This window comes from Coregonus lavaretus (genome assembly GCF_964263955.1).
Source record: "Coregonus lavaretus genome assembly, contig: SUPER_35_unloc_5, whole genome shotgun sequence".
In the NCBI taxonomy this organism is placed as follows: Eukaryota; Metazoa; Chordata; class Actinopteri; order Salmoniformes; family Salmonidae; genus Coregonus; species Coregonus lavaretus.
Window position 1 is genome coordinate 78,267 of NW_028167177.1, and position 20,876 is coordinate 99,142.

Sequence of the window (20,876 nt, forward strand, 5' to 3'; positions counted from 1 at the left end):
GTCTATAATTTTAATGGTAGGTTTATTTGAACAGTGAGAGACAGAATAACGCATGTCAAAAATGTTATAAATTGATTTGCATTTTAATGAGGGAAATACGTATTTGACCCCCTCTCAATCAGAAAGATTTCTGGCTCCCAGGTGTCTTTTATACAGGTAACGAGCTGAGACTAGGAGCACACTCTTAAAGGGAGTGCTCCTAATCTCAGTTTGTTACCTGTATAAAAGACACTTGTCCACAGAAGCAATCAATCAATCAGATTCCAAACTCTCCACCATGGCCAAGACCAAAGAGCTCTCCAAGGATGTCAGGGACAAGATTGTAGACCTACACAAGGCTGGAATGGGCTACAAGACCATCACCAAGCAGCTTGGTGAGAAGGTGACAACAGTTGGTGCGATTATTCGCAAATGGAAGAAACACAAAATAACTGTCAATCTCCCTCGGCCTGGGGCTCCATGCAAGATCTCACCTTGTGGAGTTGCAATGATCATGAGAACGGTGAGGAATCAGCCCAGAACCACACGGGAGGATCTTCAAATCAAATCAAAATCAAATCAAATTTTATTGGTCACATGCGCCGAATACAACAGGTGCAGACATTACAGTGAAATGCTTACTTACAGCCCTTAACCAACAGTGCATGAAAATAAAACAACAACAAAAAAAGTGTTGAGAAAAAAAAGAGCAGAAGTAAAATAAAATAACAGTAGGGAGGCTATATATACAGGGGGGTACCGGTGCAGAGTCAATGTGCGGGGGCACCGGCTAGTTGAATTAATATGTACATGTGGGTAGAGTTAAAGTGACTATGCATAAATAATTAACAGAGTAGCAGCAGCGTAAAAAGGATGGGGTGGGGGGGCAGTGCAAATAGTCCGGGTAGCCATGATTAGCTGTTCAGGAGTCTTATGGCTTGGGGGTAGAAGCTGTTGAGAAGTCCATAGTCCAAGTCATCTTGTCAATGATCTCAAGGCAGCCATAGTAACACAAGGGACCATATTAACACACTACGTCGTGAAGGACTGAAATCCTGCAGCGCCCGCAAGGTCCCCCTGCTCAAGAAAGCACATATACAGGGCTGTCTGAAGTTTGCCAATGAACATCTGAATGATTCAGAGGAGAACTGGGTGAAAGTGTTGTGGTCAGATGAGACCAAAATCGAGCTCTTTGGCATCAACTCAACTCGCCGTGTTTGGAGGAGGAGGAATGCTGCCTATGACCCCAAGAACACCATCCCCACCGTCAAACATGGAGGTGGAAACATTATGCTTTGGGGGTGTTTTTCTGCTAAGGGGACAGGACAACTTCACCGCATCAAAGGGACGATGGACGGGGCCATGTACCGTCAAATCTTGGGTGAAAACCTCCTTCCCTCAGCCAGGGCATTGAAAATGGGTCGTGGATGTGTATTCCAGCATGACAATGACCCAAAACACACGGCCAAGGCAACAAAGGAGTGGCTCAAGAAGAAGCACATTAAGGTCCTGGAGTGGCCTAGCCAGTCTCCAGACCTTAATCCCATAGAAAATCTGTGGAGGGAGCTGAAGGTTCGAGTTGCCAAACGCCAGTCTCGAAACCTTAATGACTTGGAGAAGATCTGCAAAGAGGAGTGGGACAAAATCCCTCTTGAGATGTGTGCAAACCTGGTGGCCAACTACAAGAAACGTCTGACCTCTGATTGCCACCAAGGGTTTTGCCACCAAGTACTAAGTCATGTTTTGCAAAGGGGTCAAATACTTATTTCCCTTATTCAAATGAAAATCAATGTATAACATTTTTGACATGCGTTTTTCTGGATTTTTTGGATTGCTTCTGTGGACAGGTGTCTTTAATACAGGTAACAAACTGAGATTAGGAGTACTCCCTTTAAGAGTGTGCTCCTAAACTCAGCTCGTTACCTGTATAAAAGACACCTGGGAGCCAGAAATCTTTCTGATTGAGAGGGGGTCGAATACTTATTTCCCTCATTAAAATGCTAATCAATTTACAACATTTTTGACATGTGTTTTTCTGGATTTTGTTGTTGTTATTCTGTCTCTCACTGTTCAAATAAACCTACCATTAAAATTATAGACTGATCATTTCTTTGTCAGTGGGCAAACATACAATATCAGCAGGGGATCAAATACTTTTTCCCCTCACTGTATAATATTGGATGTTCAAAAGAGTGGTGAGGAGGAGGAGTCTACCGTGTCCAGAAGAGATTTTTCACCATTCATTTTCTATATTAAGGGTTCACTCAAAAATCATTTTGTTTTACTATTGACAGTTACTGCTGATTTCGGGATTGTATATACAGTGGGGAGAACAAGTATTTGATACACTGCCGATTTTGCAGGTTTTCCTACTTACAAAGCATGTAGAGGTCTGTAATTTTTATCATAGGTACACTTCAACTGTGAGAGACGGAATCTAAAACAAAAATCCAGAAAATCACATTGTATGATCTTTAAGTAATTAATTTGCATTTTATTGCATGACTTAAGTATTTGATCACCTACCAACCAGTAAGAATTCCGGCTCTCACAGACTTGTTAGTTTTTCTTTAAGAAGTCCTCCTGTTCTCCACTCATTACCTGTATTAACTGCACCTGTTTGAACACGTTACCTGTATAAAAGACACCTGTCCACACACTCAATCAAACAGACTCCAACCTCTCCACAATGGCCAAGACCAGAGAGCTGTGTAAGGACATCAGGGATAAAATTGTAGACCTGCACAAGGCTGGGATGGGCTACAGGACAATAGGCAAGCAGCCTGGTGAGAAGGCAACAACTGTTGGCGCAATTATTAGAAAATGGAAGAAGTTCAAGATGACGGTCAATCACCCTCGTTCTGGGGCTCCATGCAAGATCTCACCTCGTGGGGCATCAATGATCATGAGGAAGGTGAGGGATCAGCCCAGAACTACACGGCAGGACCTGGTCAATGACCTGAAGAGAGCTGGGACCACAGTCTCAAAGAAAACCATTAGTAACACACTACGCCGTCATGGATTAAAATCCTGCAGTGCACGCAAGGTCCCCCTGCTCAAGCCAGCGCATGTCCAGGCTCGTCTGAAGTTTGCCAATGACCACCTGGATGATCCAGAGGAGGAATGGGAGAAGGTCATGTGGTCTGATGAGACAAAAATATAGATTTTTGGTCTAAACTCCACTCGCTGTGTTTGGAGGAAGAAGGATGAGTACAACCCCAAGAACACCATCCCAACCGTGAATCATGGAGGTGGAAACATCATTCTTTGGGGATACTTTTCTGCAAAGGGGACAGGACGACTGCACCGTATTGAGGGGAGGATGGATGGGGCCATGTATCGCGAGATCTTGGCCAACAACCACCTTCCCTCAGTAAGAGCATTGAAGATGGGTCTTCCAGCATAACAACGACCCGAAACACACAGCCAGGGCAACTAAGGAGTGGCTCCGAAGGAAGCATCTCAAGGTCCTGGAGTGGCCTAGCCAGTCTCCAGACCTGAACCCAATAGAAAATCTTTGGAGGGAGCTGAAAGTCTGTATTGCCCAGCGACAGCCCCGAAACCTGAAGGATCTGGAGAAGGTCTGTATGGAGGAGTGGGCCAAAATCCCTGCTGCAGTGTGTGCAAACCTGGTCAAGACCTACAGGAAACTTATGATCTCTGTAATTGCAAACAAAGGTTTCTGTACCAAATATTAAGTTCTGCTTTTCTGATGTATCAAATACTTATGTCATGCAATAAAATGCAAATTAATTACTTAAAAATCATACAATGTGATTTTCTGGATTTTTGTTTTAGATTCCGTCTCTCACAGTTGAAGTGTACTTATGATAAAAAATTACAGACCACTACATGCTTTGTAAGTAGGAAAACCTGCAAAATCGGCAGTGTATCAAATACTTGTTCTCCCCACTGTATATTTGCTCTCTGTCATCTGATTTATTCGTTACAGTCTCTGAATTGTTTAATGAAACTTTTCGCCGCCAGCTCCTATTATCAGGGCATAAAAACTACAATCTGTCTCATGAATTAACCTAGTGCGCAAGTGCGAACAGCTGGTGCACATGCGCACTTGGCCCAGCTCCTTTTCCCTGGCTAAACCGTTCTTATTATACCTCAGTGGGCTAAACTAGCTGGCTAGCTGAACTAGCTGGCTAGCTGAACTAGCTGGCTAGCTGAACTAGCTGAACTAGCTGGCTAGCTGAACTATGCTAGTTGTTGTCCTCACTGCTAAACTTCATAAATACTGCACCCTCAACTTCAAAACTCCTTTGCTAGTTAAACAATCATGTAACTAAGAAATTAGCTGGGAAGAAACTTAAATTATCTATTGTTTTTTTAAATAGTCATTTCTGGTTTGAGATATCTGTTGTAAGACGATGGTGGTGGAGGATATCATTGCTACTTAACGTGGATCCAAGTTCAGTTTTGAGATCCACCGGCGTCATTAGCGTAGGGTTAGCTGGACGTTTCTGACTGGTCTTGGAACTGTGACAATGGGAAGCCTCTCCCAGCTTGGCTCGATGGGATATGAAGTGATATTGCCAACACAGCCAGATTAACCTTTTTTCGACTGACTATCGTATTTGTTGATTAAATCTGACTTTAAAATATACAAAGAGTGTCACAAGGTAATTGACACGAGGAAACTCAAGAAAATAGCAACTCTACAGATCGCAATGAATACAATGAATGGCTAAGTTACTTCTGGACATTAAGGGTCCACGGAGCTTCTCCTCACCATGGTCAAGTCATCGTGGTCAAGTCATAATGACAGAGTTGTTGTGAAGATGGGGAGGGGTATGTCTGTTATAAAAGATATTCAGCGTTTTTGACACAAATCAACTAACTGTCCTGCAAAAACTGTAAAATCAACTGTTAAGGCTCTTGTCTTGGCCCATCTTGATGACTGTCTGGTAATAAGGTCAAGTGCAGCAAAGAAAGACCTAGCAAAGCTGCAGCTGGCTCAAAAAATAGTAGCACGCCTTGCCCTTAACTGCACATACATAACTAGCATCAACAACATGCATGCCAGTCTTTCCTGGTTGAGGGTTGATGAGAGATTAACTGCTTTTATTCTAGTTTTCATCAGAAATATTACTGTGATGAAAATTCCAGATTGTCTGCATAATCAAATAACATTCAGCTCAGACACCCATACATACCCCACAAGACATACCACCAGGGGTCTCTTCACAGTCCCCAAGTCCAAAACGAATTCACGGCAATGCACAGTATTATACTGAGCCATGATCGCATGGATCTCCCATCTCCAATTACTCAAGCATCTCATTGAACGGCGGGGACTGTGAGGCGACACATACAGACACACGAACACACGCTTCATTTTTTGTATATCGTATTTTAAATTTGTGTGAACTGTCCTTGTCTATCACTGTATCATTGTTTTGTTACATGTCATCCTTTGTGTTTTTTGTGGACCCCAGGAAGAGTAGCTGCTGCTTCTGCAAAAGCTGATGGGGATGCAAATAACAAATATATATATATATATATATATATATATATATATATATATATATATATATGTATATATGTATATATATATATATGTGTTTGCATACATGCCTTTCAATGATACAAGTTCAACCCAAATAGTGCCATCTAAACCCAACCTTTACTATTGTAGTCAGTAGACATGGAGGATGGGAAGCCTGATCTGCTGCTAGTCAAAGAGGAGACAATAGAAGACGGACCAGAGAGCATTGATCTGCTGGGTGGACTAAAGATGGGGGAGCAAGGTAAGGGAGAAATACACAGAACATAATAGATATACTTCAATGGGAATAGTGATGCACCTGGCTATTATTTTGTCCATACAACTCCATATGTAGAGTTTTCTTTGCCATATTTTTAAAGTCTATTTTGTAACCACTTCCTGCAGGTGGTTGGCTGGAGGCTAATAGAGGAGACTGGGTGGCCATCTTGGATTCCCAGACCCAGACCAGTGCAGCCAATGTCCCAGGTGACGACATCACTGAGCAGGCCAGGATCAGAGGTGACATAGTGGAGGTCAGTGGATGGGACGGTGTCCTCAACTCTGGGGTAGGGAACAACACCGTTAACCACAACCAGAAACGGACAGTCGAACACAAAACAACATCCGATCTTAGTCTCCATGACAACAGACTGGATGAGACCAGGCCGAGGCGTAGATTTGGTCTGCGAGGACAGGGACGTGTCCGTATGGGTGGGAGAGAACAGACACAGACTCGGATAGCGATGCTCCGTCCTGCTCCTATAGTTGTGATTCAGAGAGACTGATGGCGCCTCAGGTTAACCCCCTAACAGGTTCTGCCTTCAGCCTGCCTTCTATGGGATCTATCAACTGGAACATGGACCCACAGACACTCCCTGGCATTCGTCCTCCTCACACTCTCCTAATAAAGCAGATCTCAGACAATGCCAGTGCCTCAACACTAAATAGCTACACAAGCCCATTGACAAATTACAGTAGTGGAGACAGAATCAGTAAAGGTGGCGGCACCAAAGAGAAGCGCTTCCCGTGTTCGTTCTGTGGGAAAGCCTTCAGTTTCCCCCAACAGGTGGCAATCCACCAGAGGTTGCAAATGGGTGAGAAACCGTTCAGCTGCCACCTGTGCCGGGCTAGTTTCTCCCACTCGTCCAACTTGAAGATGCACCTGAAGGTCCACACGGGAGAAAGGTTGTTTGCCTGTACACACTGCGGGAAGAGGTTCTCAGAGAGGAGCTACCTCAGGATACACCAACAGAAAATGCACTCAGCCCATGTATAGTGACATATATATCCTCCAAACACCGGCTTCGAGGGCATTAGCCCTTTTATACAATGGGTTACCAACATATTCAAATAATGATTGACATATTTTCATTAAACTTTATTTTGATGATTTTCATCCTTTCACAGGATATAGTCCCGACACAAATCTAGCGTTGCTACCCAATCCGGCTGGTCGTTCATTCTATAGGTTAGGTTGCCAGAGACGCGGCCCAGTTGAAGTATTTTTGTTCTATATCTATGTACATGACCCAGTCGTTTGTTGTAAATGTAATTTTTTTCATACTGTCTGGAAACTCGCTTGCGAGCTAGCCAACTACGGCTAACACAGTCACGTCAAACAGTGCAGCCAGAATAACAGCAAAGTAGCTGCATTTGCGTTTGTTTCAGCTGTTTTCTAGTGACATTTATTTGGATACATCCATAACAATGAGCTAATGATGCACGATTTCGCCTAGCATAGAAAATGTGCTCTCTAGTCAGGACACTTTTCAGAGGAGCTAGCCAACACAGCTAACACCATCACTTCAAACTGAAGCTGGAAAGACAGCAAACTAGCTACATGAAACTAGCTGCATAAAATAGATGGTGATTCATGATTTCGACTGGCTGTAAAAGCGGTCTGTCTCGTCCTGACGCGTTCATTTCAATGGGACAGTGGAGATCGAATTTCAATAATGAAACTATGGGAGATGTATTATTTTTATAATTGATGGGATGACTAATTTAGAAAGAATGCATTCTTGACTGGGCTAATGTAGGTTGTGTCACCTGGCAAGCTGTGATTGATGTGAAGAGCTGTTTTAGGGGGTAAAATGAGATAAGGATTTGTGTCTCCAAATGCTAGACTATACTGGTTCTTTGTGATCTGTGAACCATCCTTGGACGTAGGAATGGTGTCTAGGGGAGCTGGCTCTTCTCACTATGACAGGTTGTTATGATAAACGTATGCCTGGTAACAGAAGAGGCGGGGAACAGCCAGTGTGCCAACGGATAGGCTGAGTAAGTCTAAACCACGCTCAAGTCTCTACTCTGATTGGCCAGCAGAGAGGTGGGAAACTCTCTCTGTAAGAGTATTTGAAGAACAATCTGAAACAATGGTTTTAGTTCTCTGAAGTGCCCTGCGAGGTATTTCAAAGAGCCCGTATATACGAAACATCATATTTACCATTGAAGGTTTTTGCATTAATTAAAATAACTAGTATATCTTAGAAGTCGTGTTGACCTCTTTTGTTCCTAATGCCAGATTTGAATTGACGCAACTTTGACAATTGGTGACCCCGACGTGATCTGGTAGAAGGGACTTCGCTGGGTATTGTCCGGCCCATTTGGTCACCTCTTTCATTGGGCTGTATGTTTCACAAAAAGTCCGGACTACTAAAAAAAAGGTAAGCAGATACCTATTGTTAAATAACTAAACTTCTGCACACTGGCTTTATTCAAATTAATTTTGTGAAACAACTGTCTGATGTAAGTGAACTAAATTATGAAACTATTATGAGTAGATAAGCACAATATTGTGACAAATAAACCTTTGGTAAATGTGATGTTAAACCATGGTACCAGAGAGTATTGGTTCTACCGGCAAGGTCCGTAACTGGGATACGGCTAGGTTCAGGAGACAATACTGACATCTACCGGCAAGGTCCGTAATTGCAACAATACGGCTAAGATTTGGAGATATAGGGAATAATTGATTTAAGTAATTGCTATCGGCAAGGTTCGTAACTACGACAGTACGACTAGGTTCGAAGAATTACACCGGCAAGGTCCGTAACTACGAGGATACGGCTAGGTTGGGGAAATTTTTGATAAATACTAGCGACTGGCAAGGTCCATAACTTCGAGGATATGGCTAGGTTCAGCGGAGTATTTTTAAAGATAGTAGAGGAGACTGTGTGCCCAAATAGAAGAGGCTGTGTGCCCAAATAGATTGTGTGTGGAGTGTAGGTGTGTCATTTATGACTGTGTGACATATTTGACTGTGTGATAGGATTATGACTGTGTATTGTGAGTGAGTGCGATAACTGTGTACTATTTTAGCTGTGTGATCACTGTATACTACGTTTAACTGTGTACCATTTTTGGCTGTGAATACAAATAATATTTTAAAACAGTAAATAATGAGAATTACAATTAGGAAATAAGGTTTAAATTGTGCAAACGTTAACAAAAGACACCCATAGGAGGTACTATAAAAAGTTAGACAGTGCGAGTGTTGTCGTGTGCATGAGAGTGTGAATGATAAACCTGTATAGCTTGATAGAAAACTAATTGGGAATCAAAAGACGTCTGTGGCTGTCCAAACTGTATAATTTGTGAATAACTGTTGGGTTTGTGGTTGCTTAAACCGTATAACCCGTTAAAAACAATTGAGAATATGAAGGTAAAATAATAAATAACTAGTATGACTAAACTGAAACGTTTGAACTGATATAATTGAATTGTAACGTTTGATGTTTGACATAGCAAAACACTGGTTTTAAATAAGTAAATTGAAGTAATTTGATGTGTGGCGCTTGATTTGACAAAACAACCATTGGTTAAATAATTGAAACACTTTGGTTTATTTGTTTTGATTTACCATTTGATGTGTGGCACAGTAAGAACACTGCTTTCAAACAATTAGACTGAAATAATTCGGTTTATCGTTTAAATATAAACGTGCACCAACTTTAACTAATTAGGTGGGAATTATTTGATTTAAATAAATAGACTAAAGTACCTTAATTAACGGCAGAATATTGAAAACAAGAAACACAGCTCCTCAGAGGACACGGAAGGTAGAGTTGCGAGGGGAGGGGCTGGAGAGAGCGAAAGTGTGGCTTTTGGAGCCAGGAAAGACTGAGAGTTGGCTGGGAACGCCACACGGGGTGATTATTTGAGAGGTGCATGTGGGTTTCTGACGAGAGATGTTCTGAACTTGCTCACCCGAGCGTAGACGTACGTCATGGGTGAGAAAGTAGAGAACATTTACATTTGCATTTTTGGTAATTTGGCGGACGCTCTTGTCCAGATTGATTTATGGGAGCAATTGGGGTTGAGTGACTTGCTCGAGGGCACATCGGCAGATTTTTCGCCTGGTCGGCTCGGGATTGGAACCGGCGACCTCTCGGTTGTTGGCCCGGCGCTATTGGTCACTAAACTGCCTGCCGCCCCATATGAGTTTAAGATTGTGGCGTTGTTGGATCATGTGATGGTGGAATAAACTGACCATAAGTAATGTTGTTTTAGACGTAATGTATAATATAGTACAAAGCAAATAGAGGGTTAAATTGAACTAATTATCATGGTAGAGCTAACGTAGTACAGTGAGGGAACTTCATTTTGTGTTAGAGGGTAAGATGAGAAATCATTGTAATATGCTATTGGTGGAAATCTATTTATCATTTCAAGGCATGGAGTAACAATCTGCATTTATGAGTGTAAATTCCACTGCTGATGTGTTGATTGAATGGGTACGATGGAGTATTTGGTTTGGTAATGTTGAATGGACTATTTGTAGCGTGTTTTGGGGTTAAATAGAAAAACTCACTTATTCAATAGGGAAAGGGTGGAGAGAGAGAGAGTTTTTACGTGTATTAAAAGTTGCATAAGATAGCTTTAGTAGTATTCTAGATAGGTCTATGAAAATATGTTACAAGTACGAATGACATTATTTCCTAAGAAGGAAGATTGTAGGGAAGTTTCCCGCGCCTCCCCCATAATGTAGGAAGGAGCAGGAGAGGGGGAGGAGGTGTAAGAGACAGTACATAGTTCAGATGATAGGAATGTCATTAAGTGTATGCTGATCAACGATAGCAAGTATTTGTTTTATTAATTAGGGCCTAATCAGAGAGAACGGTTAAAGAAATTGAATAGCGAACTGAAATGGGTTAGCGGGAAAATACAAAATTGTTGGTACATTCTAGAATGATAATTTATTTTGGTTACGGGGATGCAAGTATGCATTGGCTGTTGTGCTGGGGAAATAGCGCCAGCCTGTGGTGGGTTCTGGATTGGTGAAACAGTGGGGACAGGAACAATAGAAGGGGAGACAGATATTCCTACGGGGTTGAACAAATAATTGATAATGGATCATTTGAGATGAGATCACATGTAGCAGAGATAGGGTAATCAATTAAATAATCATTGTATACTCGAGGAATTTTGAGTGGTTTAATGGATTAGTTATGAGGAATTAGATTAATACAAACAATTATTGATGGGTTAAGACTGGGGATATCTGTATCATGTTTTGTGTGTACTACCATCTTTAGATTATAACCAGGAGAAAGAGATTAGCTCATCTCAGTTAGGCAGTATTTAGGTCATAAAAGTGAGCTACCAAATTAAGTGAGGCCTGGCTATTTGTGGTTGTTGTTTTTCAAATTGGGTTAAAATGGGTTCACAGAGCCAGAGGCTGTACAGAGAAAGGTGGAGCCCCCATGTTGCCCTAGTGAAAGAACATTCAGAGGAATGGTTATCACTAGGTAAATGGATAAAACAGGGGGAAAACATTACTGACTGGCAGAATACACCAAATGGGGATCAGTATGGCCACTCCACTGGGAGATATAGAAGAAAGTTGAATTGGAGAGCAAAAACCCTGCCCGGGGTCCACTTGGAGACAAGTTTTAACGGATGACAGGAAGAGATTTTCTTAACTCAGGAACAGGAGGCTGAGTTAGCAGCAATTCCGTTCAAATTATGGTCACAAGGACCAGCCGATGTAGGACTAATTAAGGGGGTAGCTCCAGTACAAGTGATTCCTCGATCCGATCATAGACCATACCAAAAGCAATATCCTATGAAACCAGAAGCAATAAAAGGGATAACACCTACATTTGAGCATTTACTTAAGGGAGGGGTGATCATTCCTGGAGATGAGGCACAATGCAACTCTCAAGTATTTCCTGTTAAAAAGGCGGCACCTAGCGCCGACTGGAGGATGGTCATGGACTTGCAGGGGGTTAATAGAAATATAATTCCCAGAGCTCCATGTGTACCAGATCCACATACATTGCTGAACCAATTGAAACCAGAGAACTCCTATTTTACAGTGATAGATTTAGCTAATGCTTTCTTTAGTATCCCAGTTCATCCGGATAGTCAGGGGTGGTTTGGCTTTACTTTTCAGGAAATTGACTTACGCTAGGATGCCTCAAGGCTACTCGGAAAGTCTTACAATCTTTGCCCAGGTTATAACTAGGAATTTGGGAAAGTTTGAACCTAGGGAAGGAAGCAAAATTTTAGTTTATGTAGATGATATTCTATTGGCTAATCCCACTCAGGAGGGATGTAAGAGGGATACAATCCTATTGTTAACCTTCCTGGCAGAACAGGGACACAAAGTGAGCAAAAAGAAACTTCAACTTTGGCAGAGCGAGGTCATTTACCTAGGACACATTATAACTCAGGAGGGGCGAATGTTAAACTCATCCAGGAAAACTGCTATACTTGAAGCGCCAAAACCATTAAACAAAAAACAAATGATGAGCTTTTTGGTAATGATAAACTGCTGTAAAGCTTGGGTACTCCATTATGTACTGCATACGGGTAAATTAAGTGATCTTATCTATGGGAAGGCAATGGCAGCCCATGGTAAAATAATTTGGAACTCTAAGGAGGCATACATACATCAGGGATGTTATCCAAATGGTAGAGAGTAAAGAGGGATATGACATTGGTCGTGATTTAAAGATGATGAGGTTTTTTTGGTGGGCTATTAGATATAACTGGGTTAAACATGAACATAGAGGTTTTTATTCTTTGTTGCTAGGCAGAAGACTTAGGTGACCTAAATATGGACTTGTCATGTCCAACAATCAGTCTTCAGGTCAAGCCCGGGAGAGCCTGGGTAGAACAGAGGTTGAACTAAACATAAGTGTTTTTACAAGACAAGAGATTGATTGATTGGATTACTAATTGATTCTGAAATGAATAAAAGTCGAATTTAGCTGCCATAAAAGACAAAGGAAGTGGGAGGAGCAATAAAGAAGCAAAAGACAATCTCAAAAATGAAAGGCATGGCAATTGGATGATAAATTACCTAAGGGATGGTTTAGGAAGGTGGTAATATTGACACATGGGCAAATCATGTGTCAAAAAGGGGGAGTGATAGGATTAAATAATAAATATATACGAAGGAGAGGACAAAATACTTAAAAAAAAAAAAAAAAAAAAAAAAAAAATAGAAATTGAGAGCTCAACATGTATGTGTGAAGATAGTTTATTAACCACACCCGTATGTCAGAGGTTTTGTGCCCCACAGGTGAACTAAAGGAGAAGGTGACCCACTCTATCTCACCAGGAGACTGGGTGTGGATCCAGTCCCTAAAATAATAAAAACTGGAAGCAGGCCTGTTGGGAAGGGCCCTACCAAGTCCTATTAGATCCACCTGGGTGCATGTCACACACTGCAAAAAGGTAAACCCAGTTACACCTGATGAACAAACAGAGTTAGGAGAAAGAACCGATCACCACTAGGGCTCGGGGGTTGGCTCCTTAACGAAGATTCCCTTACCCTGTCTGATCATCCCTGTGTGAGTTCGGTAGAAGGTGAAGCAATGGGTTGGCGTCTGACATGTTCTCAGGGCGAGGGTGGGGATTCACAGGTCTCCTGACGGTAGGTAGCTGTCTGATTGTGGGGGCCATATTCCTAACACACTCAAACCCTCCTGATCAGCCAGAAGTAGTAGTTAACCTAACACAAGTTGATAAAATAATACCTGAGCACAGTCTACGAAGGCATAGGAGACAACTAGATGTAGGGAAAGGGGAAGTACTAGGGACTTTAGGGAAGGACATCACCATATGTATGTCACGATGTACATCCTGGGACTATGTAGTTACTCATACCGAGCGAGCGGGGGGGGGGGATATGTCAATCTCCATACACAGTTTTTAGGGACAGGTGTAGTATTGTGAAAGTAGGGAATTACCAGAAATGGCAGTGCGACCCATAGAAGGGTAGGTACTGTCTGAAAGTCTGAAGTACGCAAAAACAGGTTTATCCTCCATGCAAGCCACCTGGGAATGTGGTGAAAGAGTCTTGTAGTAACTTGAACTATCTGTATCCCCCGATAACAAAGTCATTCCGACCTAGGTTGCCTACGTTTGAAGTCTCAGGGGGTTCTAATTGTTTTTCTAGGACTAGTAAGATAGGATACAGGGTAGGGAATCTTAGCTCCTGCTCCCACACAGAGAATATCACAACTAAAAGAGACCATGACTAATCTCTCCTCTTTGTTGCAGCCAGAGGATTTTAGGAACCAAAACCAGGCCCGTGCTGACATCTGATGGTTGTGTGGTGATAACTGATTGTGAACTCACCTACATATGTAAACAATCAAACGTGTCAGAGACTGGTGAGTTGTCACGTAGAAAGTAGGACCTCCTCCCGGGATCCTTTGATGAAAGGATATATATATTGATGGGATAGGAGTACCTCGAGGGGTTCCAGAACAATTCAAAGCTAGGAATCAGATCGCAGCTGAGTTTGAATCAAGTCTTTTTTGGTGGTCAACAATTAATAAAAACGTAGATTGGATAAATTATAAAGATTTATAAACCACACTCGTGATGCAATAAAGGGATTAGCTGAGCAGACAGCGGCAACTAGCTTAATGACATGGCAGAATAGAATAGCTTTAGATATGCTTTTGAATGAGCGGGGCGGAGTTTGTGTTCTGTTTGGATATATGTGCTGTATTTTCATCCTCAAACAACATAGCACCGGACGGGTCCGTGACAAAAGAGCTTCAGGGGAGTAACTACGCTGACGAACGAACTGGCTGAGAACTCTGGTATTGATAGCTCCATAAACGGTTGGTTTGATAACATATTTGGTAAATGGAAAACTATTGTTGTAACTATTCTGGGTGAAGTTATAGCTTCTATGGGTATACTTGTTCTTTGTGGATGTTGTCTTATTTCCTGTGTCTGAGGTTTGGTGAGAAAGGAAATGGGGAAGGTGGTTTCCCAACAGATGGTGAGATACGGCCCAATCCTGGACTCCGACCTAAGGAATTAAGGATATGACCTACCAGGCTTGGTGGAGTGACACTAGAGGGTGTCTAAAGGGGGCCAAAATTTACTTTTATGTTTTAATAGTCTTATGTTTTGTGTTCTATTATTTATTTATTTTTTATTTTTGGTCATTTAGCAGACGCTCTTATCCAGAGCGACTTACAGGAGCAATTAGGGTTAAGTGCCTTGCTCAAGGGCACATCGACAGATTTTTCACCTAGTCGGCTCGGGGATTAGAACCAGCGACCTTTCGGTTACTGGCACAACGCTCTTACCCACTAAGCTATTAATCCTGTGTTTTATGCTTTATTAATCAAGTTAACCATATGAATGTTTGTCTTTCCTTATGTGATGGTTTGAAGTTCCTTGGTGACTGGTAACAATTTGCAAGTTGGGTGTAGATGGACTGAGGGTTTTAATTTTTTTGTATCATTATGGCCTATTAATAAAAGTGTGATTCTTTTTGTTTGTATTGTATTATAATGAATGACACCCTGTGTTTTCTTATTTTTTGAATCACACCCTAGTGGGTGTGAAAAGGGGGATTATGGGAGATTTATTATTTTTATAATTGATGGGATGACTAATTTAGAAAGAATGCATTCTTGACTGGGCTAATGTAGGTTGTGTCACCTGGCAAGCTGTGATTGAGCTGTTTTAGGGGGTAAAATGAGATAAGGATTTGTGTCTCCAAATGCTAGACTATACTGGTTATTTGTGATCTGTGAACCATCCTTGGACGTAGGAATGGTGTCTAGGGGAGCTGGCTCTTCTCACTATGACAGGTTGTTATGATAAACGTATGCCTGGTAACAGAAGAGGCGGGGAACAGCCAGTGCGCCAACGGATAGGCTGAGTAAGTCTAAACCACGCTCAAGTCTCTACTCTGATTGGCCAGCAGAGAGGTGGGAAACTCTCTCTGTAAGAGTATTTGAAGAACAAGCTGAAACAATGGTTTTAGTTCTCTGAAGTGCCCTGCGAGGTATTTCAAAGAGCCCGTATATACGAAACATCATATTTACCATTGAAGGTTTTTGCATTAATTAAAATAACTAGTATATCTTAGAAGTCGTGTTGACCTTGACGAGAGACAATAACTTAAATAAATAGTAATTGTATAAATAATTTATAAATGGGCAACAAGAACACCAAATAATGATTTGATTAATAATGTAGCTATAAATAGGCAAAACCCAGCTGATAGTCAAGTCAATAATATAACGTTAGCTAGTTATGGAGTTATGGATAGCTAGGCTAACGTTACTTCTCCTTTGCTAGCTAGCTAGCTAGCCAACTACACACAATCACATCAAGCAGCTGAAATGATGTGAACTCACATTAGCCCCTACTGTACCAAACCAAATGCTAGGCTAGTAGAATGGGGAAATATTGTGTATACACTTTGTTTCCAGGGGAGATTAAGTGTATAAATTGACTGGCTGGGCTTTGATAAATTGAATGGAACTGTTAACAGGCATTACCCATGGAATGCAGGGATTGTGGTACTATGACTCCCAGCATCCAGGATCCAAACAACCTGTTTTATAATCACATACATTCATGAACAAAATTATCAGTAAAAACATTAACTAATTGGTAGGTCTACCTTTACTTGTTACTTCTGTTATGTAAACTTTCATAATCCTCCCTCAAGAGGGAGAGAAATGAGAAAATATCTTAAAGATATGTGGGTTTTTGCTAACAGAATGACAAGACACTAGGCAATATCTCTTACATTTACAGAAGGCTATGCAAGCTAAACCTAAGATTTGGCTTCATCCACCCGGAAAAACTCATCTTGACCTTCCAGAACACAACACACACGTTTTCCACTGCCAAGGAAGCTCAAGACTTCTTCGAGAAGCACATCAAATCCAACACACAAGGGGACAAGCCAGCAGATGGAACCCCATGACTGGCTCATTATTCAGGTATGCTGTCCATGCACAATCACGCAGCCTAGCCTATGGCTATGACGCTGCCCTCAGCATAAGACAATGAGGACAGCCCTCATGTTTGGGTACAAGGAACAGTATTACTATTAATGCTGAGCATTGAACTTGTTATAATTATATTGCTTATGGTCCAGGACATTTACACATTGATGACACCATGGACAATGGAAAATATATGGAGGTGTCATACCAGGGCCGGTCCTGGACGGTCTGCCGCCCTAGGTGACCGCCCCTACAAGAATAGTCCCAGTAAGCAAAAGGATGTCTAAAATATATATTTTTCCAGAAGTTGAAGTTAGGTTCAATTTAGGTTCTGAATTAAAGTTGAAAAGATGTCATTTATAGCTATGTTTGGCCCAAATCAAGGCTGGTCCAGACTGGACAAAATCTGAACCAAACATAGACGTTTATGATTTGGTCTGGACCGGACCAAAAACCAACGTCCGTGGACGTGGAATCAAGGCATCCAAAAAGACGTCCAAAGAGCGTCAGCGTCGGTCTGTGCTTACGGAGTTATAGCCTACAGCAGGGATGGGCAACTCCAGTCCTCGGGGGCCGGAGTCGTGTCACACTTTTTCCCCATCCCTAGTCAACACGGCTGATGAAACTAATTGCATTCTAAATTGAAGATCATGATTAGTTGATTATTGGAGTCAGATGTGTTAGCTGGGGCTGGGGCAAAACTGATACCAATCAGGCCCCAGAAGACTGGAGTTGCCCATCCCTGGCCTCCAGTGCCTGAAATTAAGTTTTAGGGAATGCCCATCTATGTGGTAGGCCTACTGTTTGTAAAACACCAAAAAAAAAGGACTGCCGGTGCGGACAGGACCAAAAAAATATGTCCAAAAGACGTCGGCGTCGGTCCGTGCTTACTGGGGTGTAGCCTACCATGTTGGCCTGCAATATAATTTTATGAACGCCCATCCATGTGGTAGGCCCACTGTTTGTAAAACAGGCCATTGCATTGGCTTTCCTAGTCCTGATTCCTGTGACTAATCAATTTGGCTATTTAAGCTCTGAGTATCAGCTACCCAACTTTATCAGTTATCCTGAGCCTATTTGCAATGTGTTTACACAGCGGGAAATGCAAAAGTACTTTCTTTTTCACTATGATCAGCTTATAAGAAATGTACGGATACAAACTTGAAACCTCTGATCATGACAATTTAGCAATGCTCCTAAAAACACACCTGCTACAAAAGGACGCACTTAGAATAGAGAACCATTTGTACAAACTGGCTGCCTCTTCATCAGCTCCAAACAAAACTAAGGGTGTAATCATATTGATTCATAAACTCAAAATCACCATCCTTGGTAAAGGAGAAGACCAAGAAGGCAGAATCACTTTCCTTAAATGTATCCATACTGGTAAGAAAATTGCATTTATTAATGTGTATGCTCCAAATTTATATGATCCTACGTTTTTTTATTCTCTGTTCAGCATATTTTTAGAATTAACTGAATTCCAACTGGTTATAGGGACAGACATGAATGCAATTCTGGAGATGTGGGACAAATCTAATAAGACCAACTACAATCCATAGGCAACCAAGGCTCTCTAACATATAGTCTCTGATTACAACCTCATTGATGCCTGGCGAGATCATAACCATACGGCAAAAGAATACACTTTATATTCAAACAGGCAGAAAACATTCTCCCGAATCAATGTTGTACTGTTATCTACTCTATTTTCTTTAATCAAGAAAATAGAAATTCGACATATGAGCCTCTGATCATCATGCTTTCTACTGCCAGATACACATTTCAGAATCTCCTAAAAGAGCTACAAGATGGCGCTTTAACATCTAATTAGCATAATACAAAAAATCCCCATATAAATCTGTTTAAGCTAGAGATATTTTTTGCATGGGCTGCGTCTCAATCCACAACATCCGCCGATATTGGCTGCGATGAAAGGTGGCAGAGCTACAGCTGTGTTTGTCAGACCAACGTCTGTAGCGTCCGAACGGTTTGGCCTTAGAACTATTATGACCCTTCTATGGACAGGTAGAAGAACACGTACGTGTCGGTTGTTTTGCTCTAGGAAGCCCACAAGACTCGCCTGAAGGTAGCTCGGTACCAGTTTAAAAAATGAATGGAAGTATATATGGAAGTAGTTTAGTGCCTAAAAAAAAGGGGTTAAATATGTGTCAATTAAAATCGTTTCCTGATCTTATATCTCTCAGATATAGAACAGACACTTCAAAACATGAACGTTGTTTATGACGTTAGAGCGTTCTCAAACACTTTTTTTCAGATTAGGTAGCAACTACTCTCAAGTCAAGACATAACTAAATCTATTGATAAGACAGAGAGCAGAAATTGCCATCCATCGAGTTAGACTCAACCATTACTTCCATGGTAATCGACCCAGTCGTCTACTGGCTAACAAGCTTCGCAGTAATGATCAATTAGCGGATATTGCATCTATTGAATCTGAATCAGGTGAATTACTATCAGAACCCAAATTAAACAACCAAAGATTATCCAGTTTCTATAAAGAATTGTACACCTTTGGTTGTAAATCCACACCAAGCCAGATTGAGTCCTTTTTAAAAGATATAAGAACTCCTCTTCTCTCAACTGAGGAAGCCGGTGTGCTGGGAGCCCACATCTCTCTCCATGAACTCTAAAGGGCATTGGATAACATGAAGAAAGGCAGATCACCTGGATGGGACAGTATTCCGCCTGGGGTCTATTAATTTTGGAACCAATTAGGTCCACTGTTACTTGAAATGATTAACACAGCCGTTCACAAAGAGTAATTTGGAAGGGATGTAAATATCACTAATTTCGCTTTTATTAAAAAAAGGTAAGGACGTCACCCAGTGTTCTTACTATCGCCCCCTATCTTTGATAAACACAAACTATTTAAGAAAATTCTGTCATACCGTCTCAATTTACTTACCCAAATTCGTACATCCGGACCAAAGCAGGTTTGTGAAAAAACTATTATACACAGATAACCGCTGTTGTCTATTACATATCGTACATGCTTTATCAGAAACCAAAGCTCCTTGGGCAGTTCTATTTTGCGACACAGAAAAGGCTTTTGATGGTCAGTTTTGGAACATATGGGACTTGGGTCCAATTTCATTAATTAATGACTAAAATACTATATGCCAGCCAACCCCAATAAGCGGCCCGCAAGAGCCAAATGTCTGGCCCACACTGACAGCATTGGCATTCACTTGTTATAATAAACATTAATTTAATATCCGCGGCTCTGCTTTATTGTGAAATTATCCCACACCTTGACCTGTGGCCTTTACCGCGTGCATACGTAGTCTCCACTCGACTAGCTACCTAGTGTAGTGTCACACACACACACAGTAGCCGCAGCCGCTCGCCAGTTAACCCTCTTTCATCAAAAGGACTGACCACTTCGTCACAAAAAAGTATTAAATCCAGTCAAACCAACATGGCATTCGCCAAGATACGCAAGGTAGACCAGGAGAACCGTCAGTTCAAAACTGACTGTACTGAGAGGTATTGCTTTTTTTTTACCGGACCACAACAGTGCTAAGCCCACATGCTTAATATGCATGCAGACTGTAGCTGTAATCAAAGCGGACAATCTGAAGCGGCATTTTAACTCTCTTCATGCTGCCAGTCTTAATGCAAACTACCCAGAAAAATCTGACCAGCGCAAACAAAAAATTGCAAGCATGTTAACGTCATACAAGCACTCGGTTTTAACTATGTGTAAAACAACATCGGCACAAGAGAGCGCAACAGCTGCCTCATTACACGTTTCTTGGAAGCTTGCAAGAGCTAAGAAGCCATTCGCCGATGCAGAGTTAATTAAACCCAGAAAAATGACTGGAACGAATTGCAAAAATCTCTGAAGCTGGAGACTCTTATCTCCCTCACTAACTTTAAGCATCAGTTGTCAGAGCACCTTACCGATCACTGCACCTGTACACAGCCCATCTGAAATTAGCCCACCCAACTACCTCATCCCTATATTGTTATTTATTTTGCTCTTTTGCACCCCAGTATCTCTATTTGCACATAATCTCTTGCACATCTAGCATTCCAGTGTTAATACTAATTGTAATTATTTTGCACTATAGCCTATTTATTGCCTTACCTCCATAACTTGCTACATTTGCACACACTGTATATATATTTTCTGTTGTATTTTTTGACTT